The sequence below is a fragment of the Orycteropus afer genome, unplaced genomic scaffold (assembly GCF_000298275.1).
Source record: "Orycteropus afer afer isolate SDZICR_OR568_19922 unplaced genomic scaffold, OryAfe1.0 scaffold00001, whole genome shotgun sequence".
Lineage (NCBI taxonomy): Eukaryota > Metazoa > Chordata > Mammalia > Tubulidentata > Orycteropodidae > Orycteropus > Orycteropus afer.
This window is the reverse complement of record NW_006921588.1, coordinates 7,896,671-7,915,344: the sequence shown is the minus strand read 5'-3', so window position 1 is coordinate 7,915,344 and position 18,674 is coordinate 7,896,671.

Sequence of the window (18,674 nt, the reverse complement as noted above, 5' to 3'; positions counted from 1 at the left end):
AAGTAGATTGCCCAACCTTCCTTCTGAGGAGTGGCTGGTGGATTTGAACCTCCAGCCTTCTGGTTAGTAGTCAAATGTCTTAGGCACATGCAAATAAGGTGCATGGATTGGTCAATTTTGCCATCCTATTAAGCTTCAAATGAGCCATCCCAGAGATGGAAGTGGGGAAATCTCACTATCACCAAGAAAGAAGAACCAGAAGTAGAGCACAGCCTTTGGACCTAGGATCCCTGCATTAACCTCCTTTACCAAAGGACACAAAGAGAGAGCTGTAACACCTTGCTGAGTCAGTGAGATGTGGTGAGAAGGAGCAGCAGAAAAATGACAGCAGCAGAACAAAGAAACAAGCAGAGGATGATTCAGTAGGCTTCTGGACCCATGGAGCAAAAATACTGAGCATTTTAAGGCAGGAAACTTGCAAGCAGAGTGAGGTGCCTTCGGGCTCTTGGTGAAGCTAAGATTTCTGTCCTATGGAGCTACAGCTGAGCACCTTCATGCTGAGACTAACTGGCTGAAGGGAGTACTTCTGTGAACTTACGGCAGAGCTAAAAGGGGTTTGTAATATTTGCTTGAGCAGGGCAGAGGCCACGTAGCTGCAAGGCTGAGGTTGAGAACCAGAGAGAGGTATACCTGTGGCACTGCTGAGAAGCGATTGTCCTGATTGAAGGACTGTATCCTGAGTCATTTCTGATCTTGGATTGTAACCTGTCACTACCCTAAAAAACCCATAATCATATTTTATGTGTGTTCTATGTAATCACTGCAAAGAATTACCAAACCCAGCAGAGAAGTAGAGAGTGTCATGGGAGGGAGATTTGGTGTCAGAATTGGGAAAAAGGTTGCAGAGTGGAGGCATGTCTAACCTTTACCTCATAGGAATTAGCTTTGGGCTGAGGCTGATGATTCTCTCTCTCCTTTGAGAAGTTAGAGGGGGTCCAACACCACTCCCACACCATTTTTATACATGAGCACTAAGTAATATTACATTTTTCCTTAAGCTTTTTTTTTTTTTTTAATCTCTACTACAGCAGTAGAATTGGTTATTGGCTTCAAGATATGATTGTATTCAATTATATTATTTGTACCTGTTAAGTATTTGATAATCATTTCTGTGAAATTAACACTTGATTAACAATCAATTATATTTAACCCAGGATGAACTCTTCACTCTCTTTCTTAATGCAGATTTAAAGAAATGACAAGCAAAGCAATTCCATCAGCCTACCCAGGATGACAGCTGATCAAATGCAGGCCAATTCACTACAATTTATTATCCTGGGAGGAATTGTGTGAAAATTTCTTAGTGATCAACTGATACTGAGAAATAGAAGGAGAGAAATGCAAGTATATTTTCAGCTTAAAAAGATTTGGAAATATGTAAAACTCCAAATTACCATTTTATATTCAAATTTTGGATTCTAAAAATGTGAGCTTATCCATTCTCTTTATGTTAAATACAAGTTCCATCCAACCAAGTTCCATTATGTTAAATACAAGTATGCATTGGATCCAGTTGGTTAAATATTATCTCAAATTCAAAATTGTTGATATTCTAGATATGTTTCCTGAACAGTTAAGTTACCTTTAAAAAAAGAGATTAAAAAAAAATCTTTACATTTTATTACTTGTGATGTTGTTGTTGTTGTTTGCCGTCAAGTCAGACCCAACTCATAGTGACCCCTCTTTGGGTTTCTGAGGCAGTATAACTATGGAAGTAGATTGCCCCATCTTCCTCCCAAGGAGCACAATATAAACGAAAATGGAAATTTGATTAAATCTGAATGTCATTTTTAATATGCCTAAAAAAAGGTTCAAGGTGGTTTTCTTTATGCAACATATATTATTTTCCTTAAATTTTATTTATTTTTTTTTTAATGTATTTTGAAATGGAGACATTAAGGCAGTACAACATCAGCCTTGAAATTTGGCTGTTGTTGTTATGTGCCATTGAGTCGGACCTGACTCATAGCGACCCCTCCTTGGGTTTCCGAGGCAGTATCACTACAGAAGTAGACTGCCCCATCTTCCTTCTGAGGAGTGGCTGGTGGCTTTGAACTGTCAACCTTCTGGTTAGCAGTCAAGTGCCTTAGGCACTATGCTACCAGAGCTCCCGGAAATTGGGCTAGTTGCTATTTATTTCAATTACAGCAATGAAACAAGTAACCTAAATTAATTAAGGTGGTTGTTTAGAGAAAGGAAAGTGATTATTCCTTTTGAGAGAAGCAGCAGCTTCTCAATTCAGGAAAATTGTTGCTATGAAGGACTATTGGAATGTGGGATGTGGGCCCCATGTAGACAAACCTTCACTTTTTCATAAGAAACTAGAAATCCAGAATGTCTCTGCTTTTTAATGCTGGCAACAAATCCGAAGAATTTTAATTATGGTACAGGACCAACAAAACATTTCTGCAGACCAAATTAAGCCAGCTGGCCAGCAGTTGGTGAGTCCACACCAACACTCATCATGTTTTCCTACCTCTTCAGGTTTGCTCATAACCTTCCCTCAGCCAAGAATGTACTCCCCACACACACTCTCACATGTGAGTCTGCCCAGCTAAATGTCCACTGTCTTTCTCCTGTGTTAAAACTGCAAAGAATGCCTGCTTTCTCTTTTCTTGTCAAACATTTTATTTGTACCAGTCATATCACATATTTTGAAAATGATTGAATGTCTTATAACTGTATCTGATTCTAAGATTATAAAGACAGACATGATTTCTTATGAAATATGATATCTATACTTACTTAGCACTATACTGCATACATAATAGAGGCTAGATACGTGCACAAATGAATTCTAACATTAGTCTCTTTGAAGTGAGCTTATACAGAGTCTTGGATGTCAAGTGGACACATTATAATAATTGCTAATATTTTGAAATAATAAACTCATAACATCAAAGATTTATATATATTAACTTCATCTGATTTCATGGGAATATGGTATTGAGGCAATGAGGCATCTGTGAGCATACACAAACAGAAATTTTGGCTTAAACCATGTTTAACAACTGCCAGTAGCAATACTGATGAAGAATAATCTTTTAAATTAATACAATGAAATATATATAATGTATAGAAGGATATAGAAGCAATACCAAGTTGTTATTGTTATGTGCTGTCGATTCAGACCTGACTCATAGTGACGCCTCCTTGGGTTTCCGAGGCAGTACCACTATAGAAGTAGATTGCCCAACCTTCCTTCTGAGGAGTGGCTGGTGGGTTTGAACTGCTACTCTTCTGGTTAGCAGTCAAGTGCCTTAGGCATTATGCTACCAGAGCTCCCAATATAAAGTTAGTTTTTGAAATAAAAATATCTCATTATTTTAATGCAAATTATACAGCTTTATCAAACTTGAATATTTGGATCAAGTAGCAGTCTAAAATTCCACTGCTCATTACTTCTCTGTGAATTACTTGGTACTGACCTTCAGTTAGACAATGACACTGATTCATTTCTTGAGCTCTGAGTTATAGAAAAACCTTTATTAAAAAAGAGTTCTACCTCTCTCCTTTCTCCTTGTTCTGTATTTCAAACCTAACTGAAAGCACAAAGAAATCAAGGTTCAAACAACAAATAGGACATAAATAGTGTAGAGAGGTCTTAAATAGTGTGGCTATCAAGAGTACTTTAGTAATTACAAGTTTATGAAATAAGATAAAAGCAACATAATAAATTTAGAAAACTACACTTGGAGCTCACTTATAGAGCCAAATACCTCCAAGAAATCATATGCAATGAAATCTTGACAAATTCTAAGTATTAATGAAACAAGCTTTTAAAAATATTCATTCAGACTAGTTTTTAGCCAGACAGCAAAAAAAATTTGATGTATTAGAACAATATACATTTAAAAAGAAATTTACATTGTATTATCTAGTTCACAAAGTAAGTTTCATATATCTCCTCATTTGATAACTACAACTATGTTAAAGAGAAAAGAGAAAATCTGCTATCCATTAGAATTTGAAACCAATGATTAGAAAAATCAGTTGACTTCCTGAATTTTAACTGATTAGCAAGAAAGGGAGACAAAGCTAAAGCCCAGGCCTCCTGACAGTATCTCTAGGGCTCATTCCACCATACCCTTTAGCTCATCGTAGGCTTAGAGTGCAGTCCTGCTGTTGTTGTTATGTGCCATCAGGTTGGACCCGACTCATAGCAACCTCTCCTTGGGTTTCTGAGGCAGATTCACTATGGAAGTAGATTGCCCCATCTTCCTTCCCAGGAGTGGCTGGTGGGTGTGAACCAGCCTTCTGGTTAGCAGTCAAGTGCCTTAGGCACTATGCTACCAGAGCTGTGGTCCTAGAGCATACTAATAATACCTTTATGGTAAGGGTGTAAGATTACTGAGTCTCTCTTCTGAGATTTATACAACATTTTGCTAAAATCACCCAAGGTAAATTAAAATTCATTTCTACATACTGGCATTTGATCGGCCATTTTTTGGTATTTTCTTAGCTTCTATTCTAACCTTTCTCCAACAGCTCCAGATTTCTATTAAGGGAGGGTGTGCTTCTGGGAAAACTGAAGCTTCTCAGTTCCATGTTTGGAGCAAGTTACCTGGGCTAGACCAATCAGCCTTCTCTTTCCTGTGTCCAGTAATAGGTTCAATTAAAAGCATATGATTTAAGGTGGTCAAATCAGAGTGAAACCAACGGATTTAATACAAATGGTGAACACATTCATTCTCTTATATCCTGAGTATAATTGAGAAAAATTTAGTCCTTGAAGCAATGGTAGCCACATTGGGAGCATCAGAGAAACAAAATTTAATATAAATCAATGTCTTGTAAGACAGAAAGAAGGTAGGCTGTTCAGATAAGGAAACCACTGGATCAAATCTGGGAGCTCTGGTACCATAGTGGCTAAGGCACTTGACTGCTAACCAGAAGGCTGGCAGTTCAAACCCACCAGCCACTCCTCAGAAGGAAGGTTGGGCAATCTACTTCTGTAGTGATACTGCCTTGGAAACCCAAGGAGGGGTCTCTATGAGTCGGGTCCGACTTGACAGCACATAACAACAATAACAGATCAAATCTGGCATGACGACTTAATGTAGGGCTTGGAATGGATGGAATTTTCAATTAATGCATACCACAAGTCCAGGTTTAGCTGGCAAACAGACCCTAGCTACACTATACTCTAATAAAACTTCAAGAATTACCCCACACCATCCCCACTCCCACGCTCACCCCAAGCTTATCCCAGGAGTATCCATTGTTACAGCATTGAACTAAAAGTGAATTGAAGTCTTTAAGTTTATGTTCCACCTGTTCTAAAATTCAATACAATTATGCTTTGCTGCAATTTACAACAAATAGATTTTTTTTGGACTTGTTTTAGAAATGTTCTTGTTGACTATAATTGTATGGCTGTGTTGCAGTGTTATTTACTTACTTGGCTTTGAAATGGCTGAATAGGAAAACAAATGAGCGGAGAGACAAATTTCACTCATTTGGCTATATTTTTATGACTGCTACACTTCCCTTGTCAATATGTTTACCTGATAGTTGTATTTTTAACATATAGAAGTTATATGATCTTGAGTATCTTTAAAAGAACTGATTTATTAAGTTACCATTAACATGACTAGTAACTTATTGAATGATTGATATTATTTGACATTTTAATGCTTCATGTCAGAACTTCTAAAAATGTAAAATGACTAGATCCTTAACACTAGACTAAAATCTCACCACTATTGTCATGAAGTATGACAATCAGTCAGTCAAAAAATGATCTATTATTGTGAAAACTAAAATGCATCTATGTGGCCAACTAGCCAGCTAGCAGGCAGAAAAATTAATGAAGAAAAATTTTTGATTTAAAAACACCAGATAAGAGACTATTAGCTCATTTTTTTTCACAGTTATAATTATCCCCATGAACATCATTTTGAAAAAAAAGAAAAATCAAGAAACTTTTCTTCCTACTTAATTTCACCCACATGACTTTGATTATATGCTTTAAGATCACAACCACAGTTGCCAACAGAGGCTTAGGGATCTTACAAACATCAATCAATGTCAGAGCTAGAAGTAGATGAATCAAAGGATGCAGCAATAAATCCTGAAGTGCCTCGCCTATGACACTAGATCCTTATTAAGGAACATTCTAGATTAAAGTGAAATGCACTGCATTTTTATTAGGGCAGAAAATGGGTTATATTAATTATCGGGGGTAAAAGAAGATGAAGAAAGAAAGAGAAAAGACAGCATTTTTTCAGTATCTCATATGTAAAGAGATTTAGTTGTGACTCCAATCCCACTTCAACTTCAGGTCAAACCAGCACAGAGCTTGAGCTTTAACTCTCAACTGAGGCAGACAACATCAGAGCTAGTAGTCCTTTGTGGCTGTAGATTGGCTGTATTTAGAGCAATTTTTTCCACAGTATTAAGTACAGCCAGAAAGTTCCTTAGGAGTGAGGATGACGAGCCTTCGCCTCACATACTTTGGACATATTAGCAGGAGGGACAAGTCCCTGGAGAAGGACATCATGCTTAGCAAAGTAGAGGGTCAGCATAAGAGAGGAGGCCCCTCAATGAGATGGGTTGACACAGTGGATGCAACAATGGGCTCCAATATAGCAACAGTTGTGAGGATGGTGCAGAATCAGGCCATGTTTCATTCTGTCGTTCGTAGGGTCGCTCTGAGTCTGAATCAACTCCATAGCACTTAACAACGAAACAAGCTATTTTATACCCATCAAAACTTTTTTTTTTTTTTTTCCTTCCCCCTAATGTGTAAGCTGAGGCAAAGAAGAGAGTCCAGGTTTTCTTCTCTCTCAAGAATTGTTTAGTGCTGGAGCTACAGGACATATAAAAGAAGCCAAATAAATAAGGAGAAGCTGTTTCAAAAGAAAAGCTCTGGTGGTGCAGTGCCTAAGGCATTTGACTGCTAACCAGAAGGTTGGCAGTTCAAACCCACCAGCCACTCCATGGAAGGAAAACAGGGCAATCAGTAAAGATTTGCTGTTGTTGTTTTGTGCCATCGAGTCAGCCCGACTCATAGCAACCCCTCTTCTTGGGTTGCTGAGGCAGTATCACTACGGAAGTAGATTGCCCAGTCTTCCTTAGGAGGAGTGGCTGATGGGTTGGAACGGCCAGCCTTCTGATTAGCAGTCAAGTGCCTTAGGCACTATGCTACCAGTTGTTGTTGTTGTTGTTATGTGCTATCGAGTCAGACCCGACTCATAGCGACCCCTCCTTGGGTTTCCAAGGCAGTATCACTACGGAAGTAGATTGCCCCATCTTCCTTCCAAGGAGTGGCTGGTGGGTTTGAACCGCCAGCCTTCTGGTTAGCAGTCAAGTGTCTTAGCCACTATGCTACCAGAGCTCCTAGTAAAGATTTACCACCTCAGAAAGCCAATGGGTGTAGCTATGAGTGGTAATCAACACGATGGCAGTGGATGTTTTTTGAGTTTCAAAAGACACTAATCCAAAATATGTCCTGTGAGGATAATAGTGGCTTTAAGTTTAATTTTCTCTCTCACTCCAAGTTCCAAACCTTAGAAACTTGGCTCAGTTGTAGTCTTGACACATGTACCAAGAGCAGGTGCAGAGTAAGCAGTGGACCCTTGAGCTCCCCATAGCGGCTAGATTGTGCTATTAATGTTTGCTACACAAACAGCTGAGGCACAGAGCCTAGACAAAAAAAAAAAAAAAAAAAGTGTCATTGAAAATAGCAAACACAATGTAATTTTTGACAGTAAAATAGTACTTCCTGTATAATCTCTAGATTATTTTATGCGTTCTTTGATCAGCTTCTCTATATCTTGGATTCTATACAGATTAGGGCAAGACTTACACTGCCTCAGAAGGGACTCATGATGGGATCTAGTATGTTATATCTTAGAATGCTCTCTCTAAAATATATTTGTTTTGAGTTTCCAATATTTGTGTCAAAAAAGCGGACCAGTGTCACGTTACAGGGCATTATATACTTGGCTGTCTTCCCAAAGGAATCTTTCGTTGGTACAAATGGCTAATGCTCCTGGGTGTTAACCAAAAGTTTGGAGCTTTGGGTTTACCCCAAGGTACCTAAGGAGAAAGGCTGGCAGTCCACTTCTGAAAAATCAGCCATTGAAAACCCTGTGAAGCATGGTTGTACTCTGACACATGTAGTTTTCCCATGAGTCAGCAAGGACTTGCTGGGAACCGATTTTTTTTTTTTTAAAGTAGTCTTCCCAGATCATTGGTTTACTAACCCTGTTAGCTCAGTTGAAGTTTTGGTTCTCCACAAGGGGATTATATGAAAAATTTTTAATATCACTCTATGTAAAGCAGTTGTTGCTATGGAGACCCCAAAATTCCCTGCAATAGTTGAAATATGCTAAGATCCTTGAAAGAAGTAACAAATTCTTTTTACATATTCTAGCTCCCCAACAAGGCAAAGGATCCTCATAAAGACTGATTTCTTCAAGAAACAGCAATCGAGAGAGAGACCGAGATGTTATATAGTGTCTTTCTGTTACTGGGGTACTGCTATTACTCTGAGGGAGTCGGCCTCCTTCAGGGCAAGGACTGCAGACCTTAAATTATCTAGGCATAGACCAGTAACTTTAAATTTGCCTAAGGTGTCATGAGACCCAGGAAGGAGGCTGGCAACTCCATGATGCTAATATTGGAGTTTTATTAAGGGCTTACTAACTGACACAATGCCCTGAGTGGTGGCAAGGCAGGCTCTAGTCTCCATGCACCCCCAGAGAGAGGCAGGCATTTTTATAGCTCTAGGGAACAAAGGTGGAATGGAGCCAGAGCCTAGCACCTCCAAGGCCACCCTAGCAAGTGTCACATAAGAATTTGGCTTAAAAAACCTATTCCACTCAAATTCACCCCTTGAAGCCAGCTTTTACAATCTGGCATGCCCCCCCTTCTGCAAGATCCCAGAGGGACCCAGGGGGAGGCATTATAGCTCGGTAGGCGGGGACAGCAGCATTACTACACCTGGGGACTCAGGCCACTGCAACTATACAGGTAAATACAGAAAAACAATCCTATACCCTGAAAAAGACTAACACCCAGTAAAAGTCTTGTCAGCTAAAAGGGAAAGAGGAAAACCAGGCAGCCACAGCAGACCAGTCACAAGGTATGTCCAGGCCCTCTATCTGCTTCTTCATGTGACCTAACAAATCATTAATGTTCCGGTGGTGGTCTGGTATATAGGTAAAACATTCACTTTTCACTACAACACATGTCCCATTGTGAGTAGCTATCAGAATGTCCAGAACCATCCATTTCTGGAGGACTATCTCCCCCATCTAGGGGTTTTTCACAGTTAATACCTCCAAAGTTTTCCTTGCTCAGAGCTCCTTAGTGAAACAGGTCAGAGCTTCAGTTTTTCCCGTCACGTCTATGGAGCCAAGGGAAGGAATAAAAACAGTCAATAGTTAATTATACCAGGGAAAAACACTGTGCTTGGTCCATCTCACTTACCCCTTTTAAAGTATATGATCTCACTGTTATTTCAATAGCATTTTGTCAAGTCCATTCAATTCATAGCAACCCCTCCTTGAGTTTCCAAGGCAGTGTCACTATGGAAGTAGATTGCCCATCCTTTCTTCCAAGGAGTGGCTGGTGGGTTTGAACTCCCAGCCTTCTGGTTACCAGTCAGATGCCCTAGGTGATAACCAGAGATCCTATATTATATGATGAATAAATCCACCAAAATTGATCTAATGTAAAATTTTCAAAACATTTCATTGATTCTTTTCAAACTCATTATTTGCAGGCATTATAAATCAAGGCAAATAAAGTTCATTTTCCCTCAAGCCTTTTACAACTTTCTAAACACCCTGAAGTTTAGCTTTTATTGTCTTTCACATTCTGAAACAACTAGACATTCTACTTTAATAAAAAAAAAAAAAAAAAACTACTCTCTTTTCTCCTCTTGAAAAAACCTTATTACCAGACCTGTTATCTCCCACTTAGTCACAGAGGCTTGAACACACTCCCATATGTTTCCCACAGCTTCCCAATCTGTTCTGGCCAGAGGCTTCACACTCCGAGGCATGCCTTCAGCACTTGAGAATGAGAGTTGCCCACAGAGTCAGTAGTTGTTTTTGTGGTATAGTTCAGCAAAACTGAGTGTACTGTAGCAAGACATTGGCAGCCCTGAAGGGAAAAAAAAGCAGAGTAAGACATACCTACAGTTGGAAAGATGGTATTTATTTAGTAGGTACTGAGAAGGACACCTTTTTTCTTTCTATTATGGTCACATTAATGACTTCTCTTTGGGTGGTGAGAACAGTAACTGCCTTAGGGATTTTCCCCAGCTGAGTGGACCATACATGCTGTCCCAGGGAGGTCACTTGAGAGTTTGTGAGTGAAGTCACTCAATTTTGCTGTATGCCAGAAAAGGACACCTACTTCTGTTCCTCATGCAATAATCATCATCCCAGTCCAGGTGAGGCATGACTGTTGAGGCCCTCTGTGCAGCACAATGGTGGGTTACCACATTAGACCAATCAGTTCCTCCACTCCAGAGGGACAAAGTAATCCATTCAACCCAGTAGAGCAATCCATGCCAAGTGACAATAAACGGTTGCACTTCCCAGTACCAGGTCCTGAGACATTCAGAAGACCATGTTGCTTTGCTCTGACAGATATGCTTCCAGAGCCTGTGATGTCTCTCGTATTGTTTTTGGAGGGTCACCTGGGACTCCCAGTTTGGCATATAGGGCTGAAGCTGGCCAAAGAAACAAAACCAAACCCACTGCCATTGCATCAATTTGGACTCATAGTGACTTAATAAAACAGAGTAAAACTTCCCAATAAGATTTCCAAGGATGTAAATCTTTACAGAAGCAGACTCCCTCATCTTTTTTTCCATGGAACAGCTGGTGGTCTTGAACCACTAACCTTTTGGTTAGCAGCCAAATGCCTTAGTCACAGCACCAGTAGAGCTCCTAAGCTGCCCAAGTGAGGGCTGAATTTCTCAACCTCTAAGTCTCAGATAACATTTTGGCCTACCCTGTCAGGGAAACTTGATCAGGAAGCCTGATCATCTACCTGCCAGTCCATCACTGGTTTTGTTCCCTTATGTATGAGTTCAGGATTGTGGGTCAAATGCCGTGGGCACTGGCATGAGCACACGAGGCAAATTTATACAGTACCCATTGTGTTTTACTGTTACTTCTGACTCTTTGGCTGTTTTCCAACTAGCACAGGCACTACTGTATCCATCTTTCTGGTGAATCCAGTAGGCAGCTTCCCCTCTGGATGCACCATTCTAACTTGTGGTATAGTGTTTGGTTCTTGGATCCCGGGCAGGGGAAGAGGTAAATGGGTTGCTACATGAATTTGTAGTTTGTTCGGGAACAATCTCAGATGTCTTACCACAGGGTCTTCCCTAACAAGGCCTTGTCCAGTATCATCCACTGCTCCTTATGCTTTGTGGCTTATCTACATAGTTAACTCACAGGCTACCACCCAGCTGTATGTAGAAAGGGTTTAAGGACCAGGGTTTGTGGTGATGACCATCCACACAGCCCTTAATTCAGTCAATTAGTTGCTGTGCACTGAACCAACATGAAACCAGATATCAGTGGAGGCTTGTACAGCTACCACTGTCCACAATGATGGCATTCTTCAGCTAGAATCTTCTGTGTACCAAATGTCTGCTGGGAACAGAGAGAAGGCAACTGCAGTGCCACACTATCCTGTGTGGGATGGGGGACTCATCCTGTCACATAATCCTTCTCATGTTGTATCTAGCATTTTCACTTGTGAAACCAACACTTTGACTTTCTCAAAAGTTTGCCTGTGCTATTCTTTGCCCCAATCCCAAGGGGCACCCATTGTTACCAGTTGATAGAGTAGTCTCAAACACTATGACTCAAATACTGCACACTTATGAAGATACATCCTTTCCCATAGCTCTGCTCTGTTGCTTGGCATTTTGGGGTGTCTCCATACTTGTGCATGGCCCACACCAACCTGAGAGGTCTCCTGGCAAATGCATAAGACTAGTCTTCCCACAGGGAGGTCATTGACCCCTAAATTTACCTCCCAATGTTTACCTCCACCTTATCAGACACATCTTTGGTCTCCTAGCTGGCTTGCCCATTATCTGGGCATGAAGTAGTAACTTTAAATTTGCCTACGGTGCTATAAGATCAAAGAAAATATTGGGTAATTCCATAATGGTGACATGGGAGTTTTGTTAAAGTCTTACTTACTGAGGCAATGCCCTGGGTAGCCAGCAGCAGGGCAGATTTGAGTCTCCCTGCCCCCTAGAAGGAGGCAGGAGATTTTATAGCTCTGGCAAACAATGGTTACATGGTGCCAGAGCCCTGGACCTCCAAAGTCTCCCTAGCAAGTGTTACATAAGAGTGCTTTAGCAAGCAGAAATGCGTTAGCAGCAAGCAAGAGCATAGCCATATTTGGCCTCACAAAAGCCTATTTATATGTAGAATGGTGCTGAATTAGATACTTCTACATGATACAGTGGATTCTCAAATATACTTATGTGTTTATAAGCTCCATCCTAGTCAAACTTCCATTAAGTAAAGTTTAAATATAAGGAAAAAAAGAAAGAAAGGAAGAGAGGGAAGGAGTGGGAAAGGAAAGGAAGAAAGAGAGGAAGGGAGGGATGGAGGGAGGGAGAAAGGACATGTGTGAAACTAAATAAGGTGATTCAAAAATAATTGTAAGTAAACTCATCAACAATTCAAAATAATTAAAGCAGATTCTATCATACTAGATTTCAAAGAAAGTCTCTGGATTCAATTTCCAGAGCCAAAATTTCATTTGGAAACCTTCTAATTCACAATGAGGCTGCTATAGTGATGATTAGGTAAAATATTTCACTCTAATTGATGGGTTTTGGAAGATCTCTCTGATTTTTTTATATTTCTTGGATTACAAATTCAACAACTAAAAAAAACCACAAGTATCTTTAATTACAAAAAGCCAAATGAGGGAACTCTTGCCATTATATTTTTATACTCTCCCCCCAAAGGTGAATTCCAATCATCCATAAGCCATTTTTCTAGAACTTTTAAAATAGTAACAAAATATGGTCTAATTTATTTTAATTAAAACAAGTCTTTATCTTTCCAGATCTTACTTTAATACGTAGAGTATCACCTTAATATTTTATTTAAGCTTCTTTCTCAATAGATTGTAAAAATGAGTCACTCAATTTATTATCTTTCATGAGAAGCAAGCAGATTTTAGAGACAATATGCCACTGCTATTCCTATCCTTCCTTTCATCTTTCATTTTCATTATCAGGAAAATGACTAGTGATAGAACAAACTCTTCACTGTGATCATTGATCTTGCCTTGATTCTGTGGTCCTCTATTTATTTTGATGTAGATCTTATGCTATTAATGCATCTAGAAATCCTCTGTCATAATATTATTCTATGACTCAGATTCAGAAAAACTTCCTATTGGCCAAAATGAACAACTTAGTAGCAATAAGATGAGAAATAATTCATTATTTTTGGCAGAATTTATTAAAATTTAAATTAACACAAAATTCCTATTCTTAACAGTTTAACTAATTCTATCATTCTGAGTATTCTGGTGTAGTGCATCCTGAAAGGTCCAATAGCACTCTTCTCTACAAAAAAATAAAATAAAATATTTTCACAAATATTTGTGGGTGTTAACAAACAAGGTGATCACATACCTATGGCATATCTTAAACACAAAAGTATAATAACCTCTTCTATGCTTTATGTTGCAATAATATTGAAATTTGCCCAAGGAACTTGGTGGTCAAAAAGCTCTCTTTTGAATACATAAATGGCCCACCCCACAGGTCCTGTTATATAACTCAATTCTCCTTAAAAATAAGATGATCCTTTACTAATTTTGATATAATTATTTATAATTATTTTTTCCTCCATTGTATTCTCAATAGAAAGTTATTTTTCAGGATATTTATTTTCCCCACTTATTATTCTGCTTCATTTAATATCAGGATTTTAAATATTTTATATATTTTTTAATAGATACCCTGTTTAACCCATTATTTTTCCTGTGGGCTAATTTTTCTTGAGAATACCAGGGAATATTTTGCATGGTTACATGTATCAAATGGTACAGGACCCAGCAAAGTTTTGTTCTTTATACATAAGGTACCATGAGTCAGAGAAGACGTGACCGAAGCTAACAATGATAGCATAGGAGATAATTCAAACCTCAGGACCCTGTTGTTATTGCTGTTAGGTGCCTTCAAGTCATCTCTGACTCATAGCGACCCCAGGCACAGCATAACAAAACACCACCTGATCCCGTGCCAGCTGCCTGATCCCTGCTATACTTGAGCCCATCTCTGCAGCCACTGTGCCAATCCATCCCCTTGAGGGCCTTCCCCTCTGTCATTAACCCTCCACTTTATCAAGCATGATATCCTTCTCTGGGGAGTGGTCCCTTCTGACAATATGACCAAAGTAGGTGAAATGAAGTCTGGCCATTCCTGCTTCCAAGGAGCATTCCGGCTGCGCTTCTCTGCGACAGATTTGTTAGTTCTATTAGCAGTTCATGTTACTTTCAGCATTCTTCACCAGTATCACAACTCAAAAGCATCAATTCTTCTTTGGTCTTCCTTATTCATTGTCCAGCTCTCACATGCATATGAGGTGATTGAAAATATCATGGCTTGTGTCAGGCATATACCTTAGACCTCAAGGAGACATCTTTGCTCCTCAGCACTTGAAAGGGGTCCTTTGCAGCTGATTTGCCTAGTGCTGTACATCGTCTGATGTCCTGACTGCTGCTTTCATTGCCATTGATTGTAGAACCAAGCAATGTGAAGTCTTTGACAACTTCAATCTTTTCTCCATTTATCGTGATGCTGCTTATAGGTCCAGTTGTAAGAATTTTTATTTTCTTTATATTGAGATATAATCCATACTACAGACTGTATTCTTCAATTTTCATCAGTAAGTGCTTCAAGTCATCCTCATTTTCAGCAAGCAAAATTGTGTAGTCAGCATATCACAGGTTGATAAAGATTCTTCCTCCAATCTTGATGCCATGTTCTTCTTCATATAGTTCAGCTTCTCAGATTATTTGCTCAGCACACAGATTGAAGAAGTATGGTGAAAGGATACCACACTGACACACTCACTTCTTGATTTTAAACCATGCAGTGTCCCCTTCTTCTGTTTCAATGACAGCCTCCTGGTCTATGCACAGGTTCCTCATGAGTACAATTAAGTGTTCTGGAATTCCCATTCTTCTCATTGTTATCCATAGTTTGTTATGATCTACACAATCAAATGCTTTTGTGTAGTCAATAAAACACAAGTAAACATCTTTCTGATATTCTTTACTTTGAGCCAAGATCCATCTGACATCAACAATGATAATCCTCATTCCACGTCCTTTTCTGAATCCAGCTTGCATCTCTGGAAGTTCTCTGTCAATTTACTGCTGCAACCACTTTTGAATTACCTTCAGTAAGATTTTATTTGCATGTGATATAAATGATAGTGTTTGATAATTTCCACTTTCTGTGGGATCACCTTTCATTGTATTGGGTACAAATACAGATCTCGTCCAGTCAGTTGTCCAGGTAGCTGCCTTGGAAATCTCTTGGCATAACCAAATGTGTGCCTCCAGTGGGGCATCCTTTTGTTGAAACATCTCAGTGAGTATTCTGAAATTCCTGAAGCCTTGTTTGCCAATTCCTTCAGTGCAGCTTCAACTTCTTCCTTCAGTACCATTTGTTCTTCATCATATGTCACCTCCTGAAATGGATGAACATCAACCAGTTCTTTTTGGTACAATAACTCTGTGTATCCCTTCCATTTTCTTTTGATGTTTCCTGCATCATTCAATATTTTGCCCATAGAGACTTTCAATATTGCAATTCGAGGCTTAAATTCTTTCCTCAGTTCTTTCAGCTTGAGAAATGCTGAGCATGTTCTTCCCTTTTTGTCTTCTAACTCCAGATCTTAGCACATTTCATTATAGTAATTGGCTTTGTCTGCTCAAGCTGCTCTTTGAAATCTTCTATTTAGCTTTTATCTTGTCATTTCTTCCATTTGCTTTAGCCACTCTCCGTTCAAGGGCAAGTTTTACAGTCTCTTCTGTCATCCATTTTGTTTTTTTTCTTCTATTGTTGTCATTTTAATGACCTCTTGCTTTATTCATGGATGATGTTTTTGATGTTATCCCAAAATTCTTCTGGCTTTTGGTCGTTGGTGTTCAGTGCATCAAATCTATTCTTTAAATGGTCTCTAAATTCAGGAAGGATATAATCAAGATCATATATCAGCTTTTGGACTTGTTTTAATTGTCTTCAACTTCAAGTTGAACTTGCATATGAGCAGTTGATGGTCTGTTCCACAATCAGTTCCTGGCCTGGTTTTGGCTGAAGATAATGAGCTTTTCCATTGCCTCCTGCCTCAGATGTGGTCAATCTGATTCCTGTGTATTCTTTCTGGTGAAGTCCATGTATGTAGCTGCTATTTGTGTTGTTGAAGAAATGTATTTGCCGTGAATAAGTCATTGGTCTTGCAAAATTTTATCATGTGATTTCAAGTATTATTTCTGTCACCAAGGCCAAATTTTCCACCTACCAGTGATTCTTTGTTTCCAACTTTTGCATTCCAGTCACCAGTGATCATTAACACATCTTGATTGGACATTTGGTCAATTTCAGACTGCAGAAGTTGATAAAAATCATCAATGTCCTCATCTTTGGCTTTGGTGGTTGGTGCATAAATTTAAATAATAGTCATATTAACAGGTCTTCCTTTTAGGCATATGGATATTATCCCATCACTGACAGCATTGTACTTCAGGACAGATCTTGAACATCTTTTGTGATGATGAATGCCATGCCATTCCTCTTCAATTTGTCATTCCTGGCCTAGTAGATCATATGATTGTCTGAATCAAAATGGCCAAAATTGGTCCATTTCAGCTGACTAATGCCTAGGATATCAATCTTTATGTGTTCCATTTCATTTTTGACAACTTCCAATTTTCCTAGATTCATGCTTCCTACTTTCCATGTTCTGATTATTAATGGATGTTTGCAACTGTTTCTCCTCAATTTGAGTCAGGAATTATCAGCAAATGGAGGTCTGGAAAGCTTTACTTTATCCATATCAGTAAGACTGGTCCTACTGTGATGATGTAGCTCTTTCCTAGTTGTATTTTAAAAGTCTTCTGACCTAAGGGCTTGTACTCCTGCATTGTATCAGATAATGTTTCAGGCCTATTCCTAAAGTTGCCTAGTAATGTATCAGACAGTGTTTCTCTGTTATTCATAAGGTTTCCCTGGCCAATTCTTTGAGAAGTGGATGGCCTTTTCCTTCTTCCTAGTCTGTCTCAGTCTGTAAGCTGCATTGAAACCTATGCACCATGTGCAACCCTGTCAGCACTTGAAACACTGGTGGCACAGCCTCAAGCCTCACAGCAACATGCAAGCCACAGTAGGACAAACTGACAGACAACTTTGTCTCCCTTATCTGTTCAAAACCTCTCCGTCCTTCCCTTATCTGGATCCCTGTCACTGCCCTACTCTGTTGTCCCCCTGGCTTCTCTTTCCATGGGTTTCCTGCCTCTTGGGGATGGGGCCTGGAACCCTCACCTTACCTGGATCCTGTGCTGCTGCTCTGCTCTGTGGTCCCAACTGGGTTCTCTTTCCCCTGCTTTCCTGCCTCATGGGGGTGGGGCCTGGGTCCCTCCTCTTACTGGCTGCTGCTCTGCTCTGTAGGGAAGTAGGACCCTACTTCCCCAAATTGCAGAGATAGCTTACCCACATTCATCAGTCCCTGATGAGATGACCCTAATTATATATCTCCATCCTGTGTACTACTCTGCTCACAGTTTTTCTTCTTCGTCGTCTTTGATGGTGTCCAATCCTTAGTGTTAACAGGAGATAGAAAGTAGAGGGAACACTCAGGGGCAGGCTGCTGCAACTCCCCTGCAGGCAGGGACTTCTCACTTCACCTAATATCTGCACCATTCTGTTGCAGTCTTCTAGCCTTTGAGGTGTTATAAACTAGCATTTTCAAAGTTTCATTTTATTTTCTATGCATTTTTGTCAGTATTTATTTTTATTTCATGGTTTTTATGGCCTGGCTACAACCTGCTCATGACAATGCTGTAGAGGGAAAAGATCATATTTGAAAAGTTTGCTTCACCATATTCCTCAACTTCAAAACCCAGAACTTCCCTACTCTGAACTCTCATTTCAATGCCACACTCTGTCCTGAGCACCATCACAATACCTACCATGTTTCACAGTATTGTGTTCTTCAGATGTATATACTTTTCCGTCAGTGCTGGGGCAGCTCCAGGTTTGGCCTCAGGAGAAATTCATTAGATGTGCGAATTTGCCATCTTGTCAGCAGCATGTCACATATATAATTTTATAAGTGAATCATTTTAAATCTATTTTGAAGTTATTCTTAGGCTAATTGTGTTTTACTATAAGTGACAAAAATGATCCTTCATGTCTTTTTCCTACCCTTCCATATTACACCACTTTTAGGTCTCTGTGGATAACTTCAGTTACCTTCTCCATATATATCATATATATCCTCCATCAGTGCCTAAATCAGAGCAGCATCTATGATTCCTCATCAGAAAAGTTGGTTGTTTGCTAAAAACAACATTTCCCATTAAGATATCTGTGGCATTTACTCATACCATCCATATGTCAAAGGACTATCATGAGAAAAATTAATTATGGTCAA